The 12,953-nt window shown below is 28.2% G+C and overlaps 1 protein-coding gene across 1 annotated transcript in view; it reads left to right on the plus strand.

Moving 5' to 3' along the window:
* The first annotated feature begins 5,125 nt into the window (after positions 1-5,125).
* Positions 5,126-12,953, plus strand: part of LOC106792634 (diuretic hormone class 2-like) — a 15,295-nt gene continuing 7,467 nt past the window's right edge. The window contains exon 1 of the mRNA XM_014759123.1: positions 5,126-5,251. The gene's annotated coding sequence lies outside the window, so the exon portion shown is untranslated. The remainder of the gene's footprint in view (positions 5,252-12,953) is intronic.

Raw genomic sequence — 12,953 nt, forward strand, 5'->3', positions numbered from 1 at the left:
CATTTTTATTCCCAATGGCCATTCGTATCGTACCACATTGTTGGCCATTTCGTTGAGTATTATTAAAATGAGCTATCACTCGATTTGCATGGCGACGATACTAAAAGAAGCGCCGGCGCCCTCGAAAAAGAACAGGGGGACGACGCGATAAGCGTTCATAACACACTCCATCGTCTTATTACCACCGTGGAAAGAAGTCAAGAATGAGAGATGAAAAAAAATTGGGTTGAGAGAGAAAAAAAGAAAGATTATGAAGAAGAAGAAATGAGAAGAGTGGGGGAGTATTCGAGTTGGGAAAAGAAAAAAGAACGAAAACAAGTTTTTTTTTTCTTTCTCTTTCTCATACACACACACACACACACACGTAAACTTTCTTTCTTTATTTCGTGCGTAATAAAAAATCATTAATTAATCTTATTATGTGTGTTCATTTTTTTGCAATATCGATATTCTTAATGCATTTCTTTTCTCGATCGAAAGTAACAATATTGTTGTGTCTGTGTGTGATATTGTAATTAAATAAAATAAATATATTTATTAATGTTCATTATATTATGTATACACGCGAATTATATTACTTATACTTCTGTTAAAATATTTATGTTTTTTTTTGTAGAAACTGAAGATATTTAAAAAAATTGAAAAGTATGATTTCAACAAAAAAAGTGCCCACACTTTTTCGCACATCGTACGATCCTATTTACGAATTTTTATTTTTTGTGAAAATTTTCGAAATTATGTAACAGGAGAATACGACGTAACAGGAGAAAAATGTTAAAAATTCGTCAATGATTATGAGCGTAACTGAAGTGAAAGAGAGATGTGATCCAACGAATGGAGGGAGGGTGTGAATGAAGTAAACAATATAGAAAAATAATAAAAAATGACAAGTTTCAGGTCAATAGGTTTTTACCAGAACCCCTCCTCAGTTCCCAGTTTCCCCTCAGAATCGTCATACTAAAGCAAGTGGAAACGAATTTTGTGCTCTTGTTTCTTGTCAAGTCAAATATTTGCCAAGGGTTACACTTCGACGTCTTAGTTACTCTTTTATGTCGCATTTTACGTCTTCCCTTAGAAACGGAGTGAGACAGAAAGAGAAGGAGAGAGAGAAAAAAAACGTCGACTTCTGTTGAAAAAAAAAAAAAAAAAAAAAAAAAAAAGATAGACTCGTCAAATCGTAAAAATCTCTTCCAATCTTCTTAGTCAATCTTCGCAAAACCTTTTCGTTTTTTCAAAGGTTAATGTAGTCTTACAGTGTGTTGCTGTAAAATAACATTTACTCTCATTGGCTAATAAATTGGGAAAATATATTTTTCAAATAAATTAAATATATATATGAATATTTTTTTATTTTTTGCATTAATGGAAATATTATTTTGTTAAAAAATAATATTCCAACGAATAATAATTGACGAATTGATTGGTCGAATTTAATTATTATTAATTATATCTTATTTTTTTCTTATAGCTAAATGATAAAGTTAATTATTATGTCTCGTTGACGATATGACAATATATTATTTATAAATGAAATTAATTATTCTAAAATGTATTAACCCTTTTTGTTACTAGTGATCCATATATGGATTATTCATACAAACGTTGCATACGAGTATCCCCTATCTATACTAATCGTACATGCAAAGATCCCCTATGTACGACCCTATAATTAATTTAATTGAACTAATTCTAACAAAAATGATAATATCTTCAAATTTGTTAATCAAAAATTTGTGGTTGGGGGGTGGGGGGAGAAATAAAAAACGTAGACTAATGGAAGCAGAATAAAATTGTCGATATTTTTTTTTAACGAGTAATACAAAAGAATGTTTACGTTAACTTGGATGTAACATTTACGAATACGATACTGAAATTCAACTCGAAAAATTAATGGATCGGACGTGACTAATGAGTCGTGAGTCGGTACTATTTATATGAATTTTTTTTTTTTTCTTCTATTTCCACATAGATGCTTTCAACCCTATTCATTTTTCTTTTACTTTTTCTTTCTTTTACCCGTACACCCTTTCCTTTCCTTTCCTTTCCTTTTCTCAATGACTCGTTTCATTTGATCGATAAATTATTGTACAATTTTTTATGATTTTGTACGATTTTGTACGATAAGACCCCGATATCTTCTTTTTATCAATTTATTTTTTTCATGCACGAAACACGCATTTATTTCCAAAATATAATACGAAATAAATTCTAATATTATCTTTCATCAATCTATTCTATTCTATACTATTCTATTCTATTTAATAATGATGAAATAATTTAATAAAATTCATTCGTTTCGATCTTGTATTTGTAAGGGTCAAAACTTTAATCAATCCCTAATAAATGATTTGTTTCTTATATATAATTTTCATGTGACAAGACTCAAAACAATAATCTCAATACATAAAACCACAAGATTACATTATATTACATTAATATTTATAAACGCTGTTAACTTTTACCAAACTTTTACCAGAGAAAAGAGAGATAGAGATAGAGAGATAATCGATTATTATAACACGTGTCCAAATCCTTATCTCTCTTTCTCGTATCTTGTAAAATACCACAACGTAAATTATTCCGTACGTAACTTGGATTGTTACTGGTATTGATGATATATATGAATACGTGTGTGTGTGTGTGTGTGTGTAATAGTGATACTGTTGGTAGTACTACTGTTCAGAGTCTGTTCAGTTCATAGGTATATCTATTTCTAAGGAAAGCAGCAGGTGGTTCACATTTCTTTTTACTCTCACAATATCTTCCAGCACTTTGACGGTACCTTTCCCTTCCTTCTCTTCTCTTCCCATCCCATCGACCTGTTACAAAATAAAAAAGAAAGAGTAAGAGATATGAGAGAAAGATTATAAACCCGTGCGTGACCCGAAATTTCGTTTCGTATTCCTTCACACCCTTCAGACAGTGGAATCTACATTGAAAGTGAATACGAAATAAGCTACTGACTAAGCATTTGATATGATTTATTAAATACAATTGATGACATTTTAAAAAATACATTTCTTTTTTTTTTTTATAAGAATGGAAAGATTTTGTTTTCGAATGTATTTAAATGAACCGAAAGGGAGGGCATTCTATGATTCATTGATTTTGTTTTATTTCGTATATCGTATCTTCTTGACGATTCTTTCTATGACGATTCATCGTCAGAGAAAAATTCAGAGTATATCGTTCGTATCTCAATATTATTTTTATTACGTAATTTTTCTCATTTATTTCAACGTAAAATGGAAAAGTATTATCACGCGGGTAATGTTGAAAAATGTTGAAACTCTCTTTAACAAAAATATAATATATTAATTATTTAAATACACAAAACATGGAATGGATAATTATGTATTTTAAATTTATACTAATATAACGCGAATATTATTACAACAATATTATTCGTAACGAATAGAAATATTTGTAAATGAAATATGAACTTTGTTTTACCTCTTCTTCAAGTATTATAATAAACTTATCATTAGTACTACTACGTGGAAATTACATAAAAACAAGCAGACAAGTAAAGTGTCTATGGTGCAATGAAAATGAATATTTAAATGGCACAACAAAGTAAAATCATATTAAGTTATTTCGAATTTAGCGAATGAATGATAAAGTCTAAGAGGGTAATACAGTGTATTCGTAATTAAACAGATAAAATCCAGTTGAAGTATGATAAATAAATCACAAAAGAAGTAGCTAAGAGAAAATTAATAAACCCGTAAAAGAAAAAGCTGTTCCGGTGAAAAAGAAAAAGAGAGAAGTTTAAAATAAGATACAAGGATAAGTGGTTGAAAACTCTCACGGTGTTTTGTGCCATGGAACACGTTCTTTAATAATGAAATGTTTACACGCCCCCGTACGACAAAATGCGTCGAAGAAGTTTTAAAAAAAAAAAAAACAGAATTGTTAATATGTTCGTTTTTGGCACTAACAAAGTTATACATAAAATAAATCCAATCGCATGTCAATTAATAAAAATTTTTTAAATAATCTATTGGTAAATATAATCAAAAATATTTGTCGCTATTAAGAAAGCTTAATATTTTTTGTTTCTTCTCTCTTAAATATTGAATTTTTATTGTATATTTTTTGAATGGCGTGCCAATTAAACGATTGCAAAATAAATTGCGAAAGATTGGATAACATTTAATTTCTAATTTAAATTTTACTTCCAAATATTTTTCCCATTTTCATATTTAATTTGAGAGTATGTATGTATGTATGTGTATTTTAATAAAATTCAAGTAAGAAAAACTTTTCAAAACTTTTCACAAATACGTAATATCGTCGAGGAGACAACTTTAATCTTAACGATTAACGGACCCAATCGCAATTATTTTCTTTTTCTTTAATAAACTCATTCGATGTTTTTTGTATCAAATTAAAAACACAATATATATATATACAATAAATAATTTATTCGAGACTAAGTCTTACTAATAAATATTACAAATAATTTTTGTCGTAAACCCCCGTGTATCTCGAGAAACAATAATACCAATTTAAAAAGAAAAATGAATGAAACCGTTGATCGATATAAAAAAAAGAAAAAAAAAAAGGAACGAGAGAGAAAGAGAAACAAATAAAACACTATGTGAAAAAATAATATATAATAAAATAATTACATTCGCGACATATTATTCTATATCATTTCACACACGTCTTTTCGATGGATTTGACAAACCATGGACAACCACTAATCACATATTCACACATGCATATACACATACACACATATACACACGCAAAAACACAAATACACCCCTTGATGAGAAGAAGAGGAAAAGAAACAGAGAAACGGATAAAAATATATAGGGGAAAAATGAGGCGTGGGTGTTAAAGAATGAAAATGCATTCATGGGTGTTAAAGAATAAGTGCATTCATGGGTGTCAGGAGAAAAACGCAAAGGGATGGATAGCAACCAGTAGCCTAGTTGGGATTCTCGCGATCGTGTTGAATTTCCTACGAAATGTAGAATTGCGAGGGCTAACATATAGAGGGGGTTGTTCTTGGATGAGGAAAAGGGTAGTAGACGTTTGATTGGACGACGGTGGTAGAATGGTGGGGATGGCGATCGTGAGAGTCGCTAAGTTGTCGGCTTATATAAACGGGACGCGGAATTCTCTACCGCAGAAGAACCGCATCCACCGTCCAGGAACAACAAGGACAAGTGTATCACGTGCCCTACTGAGTTACCCTTATATCTAAAGTATCTTTTCCGAGATCTTCTTTAAAATTAAGGTAACGTAAATACCCTTAAATCTTGTCTCCATTTTTATTTATTATTTATATTTTACAACATTCTTTTTTCTTAGCCATTTATTGTATCTATTTCGTGTTTTGTTTTGTTTTGTTTTGTTCTTAAATATATTCGTTCGTTTTTAAATTAGAAAAAAATTTATTCATTGCACTTTTAAGTTGATGTACTATTTTTTTCTATCTTATTTTTTCCTTTTCTTTATATATATATATATAGTCTTCGGATAGTAAGATAATAAAATTTTAAACGTCTCTTAGATAGATATGTATGCGCATGTATAGTTGATAGTTGTCTCGACAAAGTTACGGTCTTACTACTGAAACAATCGTAAAATAAGCAGATACTTCGTGGTACTTTACGAGCCGAATAAAGAACAGTTAAGGAACTTATTTTATATTCAACTGCTCGATACACGTTTCTTTCGTAATGGTTAAATTAGTTTTCCTTTTTTTCTTTTTTGTTTTTTAGAAAATAAAGTAATCTCTTTATATATATTTTTTTTGTTTTCATACGAATCGTCATATTGTAAGATGAATCGATTTTATCGAGATAATTCAATCATATTTTTAATCTTTTTTCCTCATTCTATTCTCTCTTTCCTTTATTTTCGTTTACGGTAAAACTTTTATGGAGATTTTATTTCTCCGCAAGAAAAAAAAAAGTAATATTTGATATACGAAATATACGAAGTAATCATCGAATGGAAAAAAACAAATTGTTGGAGGATAAACATATATATCCCCGAAAGAATTTGTTTTGTTTTTTTGTTTTGTAAATTTTTTAATTTCTAAAATTTCTACGTTTTTAATAAAAAGCACAGAGAGAGAGAGAGAAATTTGTGTTACCGTAATTTTTTGATAATAATTTTCATCTTTCGAATATACAAATAAGATCATCAGTAGTAGTTGACACAAGCTTTTGTCAGACAAGTGAAACAAACGCGTGTAAACGAACAGACTCTGAATTGTACGGTCAACGCATACGACATATATACTTATATATACATACGTATCTATGTATCTTCTAACTATCTATGTATGTATATTATACGTGGTACGATTGCTATGCTAACAATAATTAGTAACAATGCTATTACATGTCGAGTATCTTGAACTCATTGAACTCCATAATTGTTCGATCCCATTCTTGTTAAAATTGACCACTGTTATTATTTATTAATTATTATTATTATTATTGTTATTATAATCTTTAATTTAGTATTTTTTTTATTACATATTACATAATCGAGATATAACATCTATTTTTAAAAATATAATTATTTGTTAAATGAAAAGAGATTCAAATGAAAAGAAATGAGTCTTATGATCCATACTTATTGTAAATATTAATAATATCTTTCTATCCGATATTGCGCGAGAACAAACTACGTTTTTATGATTAACTCTATACAATAAAATACGATAAAATTATATAAATTAAATGCTATACTTTTGACGAATCCAGCATGCAACCGGTGTTATTAAATAGAAACGGCTCTTGGTCTCTCTCACATATAGCTTAGATATAAATAATAATAATAATTAAAAACAAAAAAAGAAAGATAAGCAAAAAAATAATGAATGACATTTTAATTTAATTTCGGTTAACTGTACAAAATTATAATATCTTAATCTAATCACATGAACGTTTCAAGAGTAGTATTTTCTTTTCGTGTGAATGCTTAAAGTGATAGCAACGAATCATCGTCTCATTTTGAAAACGAACATTCGTTCTATCGAGGAACGTCGTTTTAAACCCATCCTTTGAAGATTAATTGAATTAATTAAAAAGAAAATCTTATAGTGTCCCGTGCACCATTTTCTCTTTGTTGTTCTTCTTCAAAACGTATATAAACGTGCTATTCTAATTTAACTGGTACCATAGAAAAAAGAAAATTAAACCATAAACTGAAGAGGATATTTAACACCAATTAGATCGTTTTTGCCAAAGTAGTAAAATGAATTTAATGAGATATTTTCATTGGAATCTTTTTTATTCTTTATAAAATTCGAGTAACTGAGAGAGATGAATATTAAAAAATATCGAAACTTGCAAAAAGTATTCGTTAATATTCACTTTTTCTTTTCTATTTCTTTCTTTCTTTCTTTCTTTTTTATTCAACGAATGTAGAAAAAGTAAAACTCTATGCTAACAAAGATAGGAAAAATGTTACATTCCAAGCTATTCAAATGAAAATCCGACAATTTTTCTACGACTATTTTTATTTGATTAGATTTATTTATTATTTCTTTTTCTTATTCTATCAATGAATTCGAAGATTCTTTTAAGGATAAGAATAATTTTATATTCGAAGCTTCTTAATCCTTTCTTTTTTATGAATAAATTTAAAAGCACTGTTAATGAGGATAGAAACAATATTTATATAATTGAACTTATTATATTAAAATCAACAAGTGTAAAAAAAAAAGCTCGTATCTTATACAATTATTTAAACGTATCTATCATTACATTTATACTTTATGATACTAAGCAAATAACATAACGTTTAATTAGAGATTAGATATACTCGACTGATATGATGGGTTCTAATTTACAAGGATACGTGTATAATTATAGTTACACAGATATCTCTTTATAATATCATAAAATAATTGTTCCTGGAATATTATACATTTTTGTCTTTCAAACATTTATCGATTTTTAATATTATATAAATTTGTTATCATTTTAAACTAACCATGCGCGGGTAGTGTTGATATTCTGAATCATTGGAAATATCGTAAAAATAAACGACCCTTATAGTATGTGGATTAAATGTATAGAATAGCTTTTCACAGTTTTGACCCATAAAATAGAATAATCACGGATTCGACGAGTTTCAATTTTTCAAACATGTGCTATTATTTACCTGACGATTAAAACAACGTGTTCGAAAAAAGAAAATAACTGAATAACGATTACGAATAGTGATTGAAAATAAACCTTAAATCAAAGTGAAATCAACCCTGTCATTGGTTTAAAAAAAAGAAAAAACAATTTACGAGCTGCCTATTTCATTTCGTTCGAAAGACGTTTTATCGAATCATTTTGTCTTTAATTTGAATAAATATTTTTTCGATTCGTTAACAATAATGAACAATATTTCAAGAATTATCAATAGAGATAATAAAATTATTTTTTATCAAAATGATTTCAATTATATTCGCGTAAAAAGTATATAAACGATATTCCAAGACAAAGAAAATAAGAAATAGGAAGAAGAAGAAAAAAAAAAGATAAAGAAGTGAAATATTTTAAAGTTACCGACTGAAAATATCATTTTACTTCGAAGGACGTATTGGTCTCTGCTACTCGTTTTGGGAATTTGAAAGAAAAGAAAAATAAAAAGAAGTAACTCCTATCAGAGAGATAGAGAGAGAGAGAGAGACAGAGAGAGAGGGTAAAAGAAAAAGAAAAATGAGAGTAAGGGGGGAGGGGAAGGGGAATAACATAATAACGGAATCGGAGACAACTCAATCGAATGACATTAAAACTTGTCGCGCGATGTTTTAGAATTTTATATTTTTCATTTCTTTTTTACTTTTTTCATTTTTACTTTTTTCTTTTTTCTACGAGATATGTTTTATACATTAAGGTAAACTCGATAACGTAAATATAAATTTTCTTTCTCTCGCCATCTCTTTCATTTTTCTTTCTCGTTTCTAACTTTAATGTCAATTTTGGATAATAGTTCGAAATTTGAGCGTGTTACTTTATACGTAGAAAAAAGAAAGAAAGAAAAAAAGGGATGGGGGTGATGGTAAAAGGGGAAGCAATAAGTGTTTATGGGAAATATTGCGAAGAAAAGTTTCGTCGTGATTGTACGCGTGGAGAAAATTTTCTTCACGTATTGGTCGTTAGAATTTCGATTACGTTTTACGATTTTATTGGTTTAGAAAATTGTTAGTTTATTACGATTGTAGGATACTTGTACGAGATAAATAAAAAAAAAACACGCATTCGATAAGATTGATGATAATTATGATCCGTCGTCGTCGTTCGTACGATGAATAATAATTATTTTGAAAGGATATAAATATATTCGTAGGAACGTATAATATTATTAAACTACGACGTATTTTTTCTATCTAACGTTTAGAACAAATTTTGACAATTATTATTAATAATTGTATAAGAAACATATTTTTCATTGATTTTATATATATTTGATTTAATTATGTATGTCTTTTTTTAAACGATCATTAAAACGCGTTAGAAATATCGCGAATAGGTAAAATAGCTTCTAGTTCTTTGATGTAAAATAGGCCATTGCTAGGCATCGATTTATTGGTATAGAAATCAATCCTGACTATAAATGAAAAGATATATGGTAACAACTTTTTCATTCACTATTTCCCCTTTTACTACGTTGTTACGCGTCCTTTTTATAAAATACTTTCTTCTTTCTTTATCTATCTATTTCTTTCTTTAACTCTCTCTCTGTCTCTCTCTTTCTCGCAAAGTGTTTTTTCCTTTTTTTTTTCTTTTTCTGTTTATTGTACTTATAACTCTGTGAAACCTTAGGAACTCTTCGTATAAAGTATACGAAAAATAAAATATAAAAAAACATTGAAAGCTCGCGCTTGCAATTGCATTTTATTTCACGTTCTTATAAACACACCCACGCATATATACATATACATAATATATTAGACGAAATGTAATATAATAGTTTTCGGTTTGCGTCTTACAAATTTCAAAGTAATAGCATTACCTTTTATTTTGTGTCGTTTTTTTTTTTTTTAGTACTTTTGTCGAAACGATATAATGTTACGTTTTAAAAAGTAAAGAAGAAAATGTCGGTTCTTCTAATTCTCTCTCTCTCTCTCTCTCTCTCTCTCTCGTTCATCGAAGAAAACAAAATGAAACGTAAATTCGATTAAACTCGTGGGAAATATTTTAAGAAGAAGCTCGATTTTTTCCCTCATTACCATATTTCTTTTACGTTGTTAAAATAAGGAAAAAAAAAGAAAAAAAAAAGAAAAGGAAGAAAAACGCGTATCACTTTTCCTTTTCATTTCGTAAATGTATGGAAACTCGTAAAGTCAATTTCATAAGAAAAGCATTATCCTTTAGGTTAAGAGTAATACTAACCTAACCTTCTGATATGATTAAAGGATAACGAGATAAACGTATTATTCCAAAGGATTTCTTGATCCTGATAAAGATCAAATTTAAAACTCTCCAATCGATTAAGTATTAAATACTCATTTGAAATACCCATGAGAAACATTGTCGCAGCAATTAGAACGAATTTGTCTTCAGTTAAAATTGTCATTTTCCTATTACCATAAAATACGAAACCTATAAATTCTCTATTTATTTATCATTGAATAAAAAGAAGAACAAACAATTACTATGCAAACAATCTAATAAATTTCAATTAACGATTCAATCTATTCATCTATATTTTTCTCCATAAACTTTTGTTTTTGTAAATATAAATAATAGAATAATTTCATTTAAAAATATATAAATAAACACGACATAGAGAACATATTTAAAATTGAATATTAAATATAAAAGACTACACTCGTCGTGGAATTATAATAATATCAATAAAAATATAACCAAGTTTTCTTTCATCGTAAAAGCATGTAAGTAAAATTGAAAAATAAAAGAAATTTCGATTTACCGTGAACGTGTCGTAGAAAGAAAGAAATAAAAAAAAGAAATGATAGTGAGTGAGAGATAGAGAGAGAGAGAAAAAAAGTTAAATCAATCTCGATAATGTTAAAACATCTTAAATATAACACTACATCAGAGGAATTCAATAAACTTAGATGCAACAGGATAGTTTCGCGACTACGAAAGTGAATATCATTATCGAACGTTTACCATAAGTTTTTCCCCACAAGAAGTAAACTTTCAAAAGCGTTTGCAAACTCGATAAATAAAATGCATAAACATGTTTTTTTTTTCTTTTTTCTTATACTCTAAACGGAAAATACAATTTCTTTGTTGAGAGAAAAGTGTGAAAAATCGAGGTTAAACTCATATAAGGATCTAAGTATTTGTCAATTTTTTTTCCCCATAAAACCCCTTTCATGATTCAACAATCTCTCTATTTCTCTCATTCTTCTATCTTCTTTCTATCATTCTCTCATTCCATATACTGGTTTGTTTAAAGTACATACTAAATAAACTGGAAACCATCACCACACCATCACAGTGGTTTAAAATCGAAAATAAATGTATTCGTTGAATAGAATGTGAAAAGAAAGAAAATAAACTTTAAGGAAAATAGAATTCTTGTTTGTTTGTTAGAAAAATAGACGGATAAATAGAGCGAATAAGTAGAAATATCTGTAGACAATTTTTTATGGGGGGGGATGGGGAGGGGGAGGGGGGTGGCTTTGGTAAATCAAACGAATAAAGTCCAAAGGTAAAGTAAACGTAGTTTGAGAAGAAAATCAGGTTTACTTAATCGGGTTACATTTTCTTACGTCACGTCACGATTATACGTTTAGGGTATGAAAAGTATCTCGAAAATATCCAGGTTGATGGAAAACGTTGTTTTAAATGTGGCGAAAATTACATCTATGGGAGAGAAGAATCCTTAAGCATTATGGAATTTCGAACGTTTTAAAGTTGGATAGAGAATGATAAATAAATATGTGAAATATGCGTGTAGAGAACAAAGTAATGGCATATTTCGTATTCCTTTGACTTCTAAAACTTAGTTTTCTAATATTTGCCATTGTTCTCATGGTTTACGATTTTTTTTTTTTTTTAATCTTTAACATAACCATTAACAGTTTGTTTCGATACTTTAATAAAATCAACGAGCACCACAAACCATCGGACGAATTTATTTCGATTTATTGTTAAAATAATGGGGAAACAAAGAAAAATCTAGAAAAATAATTATATAGATGAATTCTCTTTATCTTCTTGAAATATTCACATGTTTACGTACGACAAGAAAATAGGAATATTTTTATATGTACACACATTTGAAAATAGACAAACACATGTGTATGTACATATAGAAAAGAATCTAGAAATCGTGTCTTTGCGTTTTTTTTTGTTTTATACTCGCTACAAGTATTCTCGATAAAATTGGAACGAACTATAGTCTCATGGGAACGATTACATCGAGATCAGATATCTGATGGATATCATGGAAAATTGTCGTAAATAACATATATATATATATTTTCTAGGATACTATGAAGAATCAGAAATTCAATTTCTATTCGAAAATAGAAGCTTCTTATATCGTGTTTAATCTAGATATTTTAGTGTTTTGTTTCTTCAATCTTAATAATTTTACAAATGAATTGTTTTTATTATAATTTTATGCATTTATCATTTCTCATTTTGGATAAAAACGATTATATTATAAGAATATTTGAAATGAACATTACGATTGTAATATGATTTTGATTAAATAATATCAATATGAATAATTTATATCGTGGCTTGTTATTTTCCTTGGTTTTACTAATAAGATGATTTAATTGCGCTGCTTTCCAATACGTCTGTTTACAAGCAATAATTAGATAATGCCAATTAATGGTAACTACTTTATTAACTTTGGGAATACTCGATTAAAGTTTTTTCTTGTAGCAATCAATAATCATATTTTGAAGAACAAACATTAAGTTTATTATTTTTCTCGATTTATGAAATATAATAACTAAATAGATTATCGATATTTATTAAAGTTTCTACGATTTT

This window comes from Polistes canadensis, unplaced genomic scaffold (assembly GCF_001313835.1).
Source record: "Polistes canadensis isolate GaletaPanama2010 unplaced genomic scaffold, ASM131383v1 scaffold_505, whole genome shotgun sequence".
Lineage (NCBI taxonomy): Eukaryota > Metazoa > Arthropoda > Insecta > Hymenoptera > Vespidae > Polistes > Polistes canadensis.